This window comes from Chinchilla lanigera, unplaced genomic scaffold, assembly GCF_000276665.1.
Source record: "Chinchilla lanigera isolate Chin_1 unplaced genomic scaffold, ChiLan1.0 scaffold00002, whole genome shotgun sequence".
In the NCBI taxonomy this organism is placed as follows: domain Eukaryota; kingdom Metazoa; phylum Chordata; class Mammalia; order Rodentia; family Chinchillidae; genus Chinchilla; species Chinchilla lanigera.
Genome location: NW_004955403.1, coordinates 47,038,870 through 47,045,870, shown reverse-complemented (window position 1 = coordinate 47,045,870; position 7,001 = coordinate 47,038,870). Strand labels below are relative to the sequence as shown.

General features: G+C 40.1%; 1 long non-coding RNA gene across 3 annotated transcripts in view; it reads right to left on the bottom strand.

The window, feature by feature from the left end:
• Positions 1-300: 300 nt before the first annotated feature.
• LOC102020517 overlaps positions 301-7,001 on the bottom strand; it is a 40,930-nt gene continuing 34,229 nt past the window's right edge. For all 3 annotated transcript variants that reach the window (XR_001233929.1, XR_001233928.1, XR_001233930.1), the window contains one exon: positions 301-2,446. This is a non-coding gene — a long non-coding RNA (uncharacterized LOC102020517). The remainder of the gene's footprint in view (positions 2,447-7,001) is intronic.

Genomic DNA, 7,001 nt, shown 5'->3' with positions numbered 1-7,001 from the left:
TTTCTAGTTGTAAAGCCACCAATTCTAAGGTCATTTCTTAGAGCAGCCACCAGAGACTAATGAGGTACATGGAGAAAGAGATAAATTCACATCTTTCACATAGGAAAACTACATATTTTTTTTCTAAAATAAAAGCCTCCAAAAACAGTATGATATGAAAGGTTAGCTATCATAAGAAAGAGTTACTAGAATGGATCTGGGGATCAAAATCAGCAGAGTTAACTGTGTTTGTTAGGAGATTTATCATGCTATCTGACTTTGTGACCTAGAGGAAACCCAAACTACATTAACTATATTATCTTTTTTTTTTTTTTAATGAGAGAAGGAAACTTGACTAATTCCTGCCATTTTCAAGGAGTACTTTCCAAACCCTCCTTTCTGAACCTAGTAAAGAAGGAGGAAACAAACAATAAAAATGAGAAGATGGGAAAAAATCGAAAGCCATGAGTTATGGCCCCTTCTGTGTACCAGCTCCTATGGAAGGCATCTTATGGGCATTAACACCCCTAGTTTTAATAATAGCCCCATAAGTCAGGAATGGATTTTAGAACCAGAGATACTGAGTCTCAGAGAAATGAAGTAACTTTCTCCAAAGTCATACTAATCTCCCCAAGGTCAGGGCATTCTGTCTATCTCCCTCACTGCCTACATTATTTGGAACATAAATGACCACGCAGAGATCGCAATCTGATGAATTTAAAAGACAAACAGAGGCTGTCTAACTGAAGGAAATTAAACACTTCTTTCAAGATTCATGGACCTGTGATTCTTGATGTTCATAAATGTTGAGAAGTTATTCAGGTTTTGTTTGTTTGTTTGAATTTTTATTACTTCATTTCATAGGTGCCTTTTAAATGCACAGGCTAACGGCCAGCCAACCAGCTGAATATTATTTCTATAGTCCTCATTTTACAAAGGAGGAAGGTCAGGCTCAGGCAATCAACTTATTTATCCAGGTAGTAAAAGTGGTCCTTGAACTCCGGCCTTCAGGTATCACGTCCTGGCTCATTCCATCTCACAAGGTACCTAATAAACACTTGCTGGATTGGACTGCCCTGGAGATAAGCTTGCCATCCGACAATGACTGCTCTCTGGCCAAGGGGGAAAGAGGCTGAGACTGTGCTGATTGCAGGAGGAAATAAGGTCAAAATTGTTGGAGGGTTTCAGAGATTTTACAGGGGCAGAGGATAAAAGTTGGCGACACCGCTGTAGCTTCTTACTTGCCAAATCTCATATGAAAATTGGAGCCACCCATCAACTGGCGGAAAGGAAGGAGAGAAAGAAGTGAGGGAGCGGGCAGGGAGAGACAGAATAAAGGATGAGAAGAGAAAAGAAAGGAAATGAAAAGAAAAGCACTTCAAGCAAAGTGCAGCCGGGAGGACAGTCTGGCTGTACAATTGAACCAAAGCCAAGAGAGAACAGAGACAGTCTCCGCCAGACAATCCACCCATTTAAACTCGATCTGCCAAACCCGGCTCCTTCTCTGCAGTTCCAATTAACAGCTATCCTCCCAGCGCCCGACACGCTGAGTCACCCTCCAGCGCCACAGTCATGGCTCATAAAGCTTTGTGCTCATCTAATCCTCTAATAGCCTGGGGCGGTATTAGTGTCACAGTAGCAAATTCGCTCCCAAATTGGAACTTTATTATTTTACTGTACAAAGCTCAGCAGGGTTCTCCAAGGAGCTGCAAACCATCTGTTAACCCTTTCCAACCTCACCCCCCATAGCTGACAGCAGAAAATAGGACCTCATATGCAGGACATGCCTACGGACCAGTCTCCCTACAGCCTACAGCCTCCAGCACCAGTGTGGGCAGTCATCCCCAGGCATCTTGCAGGGACTTGTTCCAGGACACCATGGGTACCAAGACCCATGGATGCTTAAGTCCCTTGTATAAAATAATGTAGCATTTGCATATAACCTAAGTACGTTCTACCATATACATCACCTACTCTCAGAGTATGTACCTAATACCGTGTAAATACCAAGTAGATAATTGTCATACTAGTGTTAGAGAACAATAAGAGAAAAAGTCTGTGCATGTTCAACAGGCACAATTTTTTCCTCAAATATTTTCAATCCATGGTTGGTTTCAACTGGAAATGAGGAACCCGTGGACACCGAGGGCTGACACTATATATTCCACTGCCCTGGGTATGATGTATAATGCAGCCAATGTCTTTGAGGACTTTGGTTCTGGCTCTACCACTTCTTAGCTGGGTAACTTTAGGAAAGTCCTCCACTTCCGTGAGTCTGTAGTTTATCATCTGTAAAACAACCAAAGCCCACCCCGCCTTGGGAGCTGCAATGGCAAGAGACGGTAAAGGTTAACACAGGAGGGCACCATCCACATGGGCATACGCAGCGTACACTAGATGCCTGTCTCTTCACTTCCTTGGCTTGTTCCGCATTATCATTTTCTTTTATTCCTTGGTGAAATTTTTCCTGGAAAAGAAGCAAAACATGTTAACCCCTGCATTAAAAGTTCAGCTTCCATCCTTGTTAAGAACAGCCTAGGGCCAGGGATGTAGCTCAGCAGCACAAGCACCTGTCTGGCAAGTGCAAGGTCCTGAGTTCAATTCTCCGTACAAAACAAAACAAAACAAAACAAAAAAACAGGCTATACATGGTGGGGTTGTAGATGGATTCAGGACTACCTGCCAAATTAAAGACACATAATTTTAGTGAAACCTACGGAGCTGAGATAAAGAAAAAATATGGGAAAACAATACCAAAAGCCTTAAAATGTGTTGTATACATGTACCAACTCCCCACAATAAAAAATTTTAAAAGAAAAAAGACAAAATGTTGCAAAAGGATAAACTCAAGCTTCATCATCTCCATACTTTTGCCTGGAAACAGCTAGGGTCTTTGCAAAAACCTTAGAGTAATCAAATCAATTCAGGGAGGGGAAGGGGAAAAAATGATTAAGATGTTTACATTTATGTCCCGATATCCTAAAAGGAATGTAATTATTATACATCAAAAACATACGTGAATGAAAAGTGAATACTTGGGCAGTGTAAGTGTAGCCTGCATACAATGTGAAGCAACAAGAAAATTAACTCTCCCGGGCTATTTTATTCACACAGGAGTTCCTTGGGAATGCTACAATTTGGGGAAAAAACAGTCAGCTATTAACTGCAAAGGGTGTAGGTATGGGAGACACATGAGAGAGAAAGTGGTTTTTTCCATTTTTTATTCAAACCAGAAAATGTCTCCTTTCTAGTAAAAATAAAAATAACTAAAATTGTCTCCGGCTGAGATACCACAGAATGCAAAGCAATGTAGAGAAAAGTCTCTCCTGAGTCATCAGCAGCTATATCAGATACTTCAAGAAACCGGGAAGAGCTTGATGGCCCTGGGCCTGGTACTTCAGGGTGGTGTAGTGTTGAGAAGCCAGTGTCGAGACACTCTGAGTGCTGCTGTTGCTGCTAAGAGTACTGAGACCATACTGAATGCAAGCACTGAATCCTCCCCGCTCTCTTATAAATCTGAAATATGAAGAGATTGAGGTGTATAGAGTCTGCAAAGCCTGTCCAAGGACATGGAGTTCGTGTACAACACAGCCCAAGATTTAAGCCCAGACTGTTGGACTTTGGAGCTGCATTTTTAATTATCTCTCTACTACAAGTAGAAATTTGAACAGTTGCATATCCAGAGGTGATTTGGGTGAAAATTCTAATCAAAAGAAATATACATTCCTAGGTGAACCTGCGTATAACCCAAAATATCATGGGCTCTGGAGAAGAAAAGGCAGATGTTATAAACAAAGAAAGAAAACAGAGGGTATATTAGAAGCCCGGGGTAAGTGCATTTTTCTTTGTTGCACTTCAAAAGGGTTTCTTCATTTTCACACATGGAATTGGTGTTCATAACCAAACCATATTATATTATTTATATTTATAGAAACATCATCACCCTCTAACTATATTTAATCTAAACTTCACTCAGTCTCAATAAACCCTTTTATGATGTTATCATAAAGCAATAAGTTAAAGAATTACAGATATGAAAAAATTATATAGTTTTTCAGGGTTTTCTTGTGTAATTGCAAGAAATTGCTGTCATAAGACCAAAAAATAAAACAGAACAGGAAGGACTCATTAAATGCAAAAAGTAATTCAAAGTTCATTGTTCCTTCTGTTACCTACAGCAAGTGTACACGAAAAGTTTGAAAAGCAAGTCAAGTTTTAGAGCCGACGGCGATTTTCATGTGAGGAGAATTACACGCGCAAAATCTAGATCACACCGAGATCCATCCAGGTCAAATAATCAAAATATATATCCTCAACGCTCCACACCTCAAGAGACTCTTGGACTAAATCTGTTTACCTGGAAAACAAGCTGCTGCCACACTATCCATAAACTGGCAGAACATTTCAATGGTGATTTTGATGAATGTCTCAAGACTGAATGCAAATTTGAATTGAGAAGCTCCTGGAGCAGTCTTAGAGTCATAGTCCTGGGAATTTCATCTCCAAGAATCCCACCAGGTTGTCATTATGAAATGCAGGAAAGGTCTCCACCTGGCTCAGACCTTACTCCGTGTTGCCCTGAATTACAAGTAAGTTACAAGACTCTAGATTTCTCCCAAGCACACGATTAATAAAGGAACCTTTTGTAATGTACAACAACTAAACACCCTAATGGTATTTTGTGTACCTAAACAATTTCGGCAGCTTTCCAAAGGACCTAATTCACAGCCAGTTGATGCCTCCCACACCCCCAGTCCTCGAAATGACAGTCTGACAGTTATGTCAAGCTGCTGGTCATTGAATTACAACAGGGAACCCACTTGCCAGCACTCTTCTAAAAAACAAAGCAGAAAGAGACTCTTACTGGAGTCAGTTTCCTTACTGCCTGGAATGGCTCACTTTAGCAGGAAAGGCTCAGAAAACTGACCTGCTCCCATCCCCCTAGGCATCTTTATGCTGATTATTCACAACAGCTGGATCGCACCAGCTGGCAAACATCCCTAGCTCCTATGAACTGACCCAATACTTAATGTCTATACCATTCATGTGATGCTTAGCATAACTGTACTGATTTGGTGATGATATTGTAAGTGAGTTCTTCTGCTTTTCTTATCAGAATTCTATGCTACTTTGAGGACAAGGAATCATACAAGTTCTCTTCCAAAACACCCACCAGGAGGCAGATTTTTTAGCAGGTGTTCCACCAACACTGGCTGAATGATTTACTATAGGTGAAAGGAGAGTTGTACAAGTACTGAAGGGTGAAGTTGGCCTGGAGTTGGGAACATGGAGGCGTCTTTTGGGACTGTAATGAGAAGGTGAGGCTCAGATTACATGAAGCAAAAGTAAAGTATGTTCATAGAGAGGGTGTCCATCCCTCCGACAAACACCTCTGCACCTGCACAGCACAAATTGGGTTTGTATTGGGGGAAACGAGCCCATTGAAAACAGAGCAGAATGAATCACTCTTCTTAGTGGCCCCATCTTTTCTTAATTTTAAAAGCATTGTCCTGCTGAGCTAGCTGTGCATCCATGTTTATCTCTCCATCTAGACTATGAAAATTGCTGATGGAAGACACGGCCCATTCTAGACCTGCCCACTTCTCAGTGGATATGTAGTTTATAACAACATTTTTACCTGAAATATAGATATTCATTTACATTTTGTCCTGTTTTATGGCCCAGTTAATGAGCACTAGCTATGCTTCCAGTTAAACTCCAAGTTTGCAACCATTCAGAGGGGGTGCACACAACACTATCTGTGAAAATCTTTTTTATTTACAGCTTTTGTGTCCACATTTCATCTGACAAATTTTCTGTGACTTTGGCTGTGATTTGCTAACTCTCCCAATATCTAACCCCTGGCCATGCCTTTGTTATTACAACCTCCAAGAACCTTTGGCATTTTGCAGTCTTCCTCTAAAGTTGTGATTCTTTAATTCACCAACTGGTTATGGTTCCACCTTTCATATTTTAGCATTAAATGTGCCCATAAGGCCTATCTTTTTGTCATGGCATGGCCCAATAGGATAAGATTTAGCTGCTTCCAAACACTGTACATGTCCTCATGACAGAAAGAGAAACAGGCTTTGCTCTCAGGTAATACAGTCAGTGTCTTCCAGTTGAACTCTGCGGTGATGGAAATGTTCTACATCTGTGCTTTGCAATCTGCTAGCCACCAGCCATATGTGGAAGTCGAATCTCTAAAATGGCAAGTGCAACTGATGGAATGAATTTTTAATTTCGTTCCATTTTAATTCATTTAAATTTAGGAGTGGCATCGGTATTGGACAGTGCCTGGGAGAGACAACTCTGTTAAACCTACAAAAAAGACAACTTGGCAAGGGCTACATTAGTAAAATGAACAATATACTATGTGAGCGCACAGGATGGAGCAATTAATTTTGCTTCAAGTGGCTGTAGAAAGAACAAAATAGATGGCACTGAAATTGCAATTTAAGGGACAAATAAGATTTCATCAGAGACAATAACATGAACAGTGCTATCCACATTTTTGAGAACTGCTAGATAAGAGGAGAATAAGCAAGTCTCAGAGAAAAGAAAGAAAAAAGTTGACTAAGACATTTTTATTTTTTAAAGGAAAGGGAAGATAAAATATTAAAACTCAGGAGACTCAAGCATGAAGACACAGGAATAAAAACTCAAGACTGGTCTGGGCCAATGATTTCCAAAGACGTGCTATCAAATAAAGTAGACACAAGCCATGTGTGACTATATGAGCTTATATTAAATTAAAATATTCAGGTCTTCAGTTTTTTTACTAGCTACATTTCAAGATCAATAGTCCCATGTGACAAGTCACTACAATACTGGACCACAGAGATACAGAACATTTCCATCATTACAGAAATTTCTAACACAGACTGTTTCACTATAGTTTTATTGTTAATATTTTGCGATTTTTTTTTTATTTTAAGGATAAAAGGAGGGAAACATTAACAGACATACAACATTTTACAACATATCACAAGCACAATACAGACAATACAGAGTTACAAACA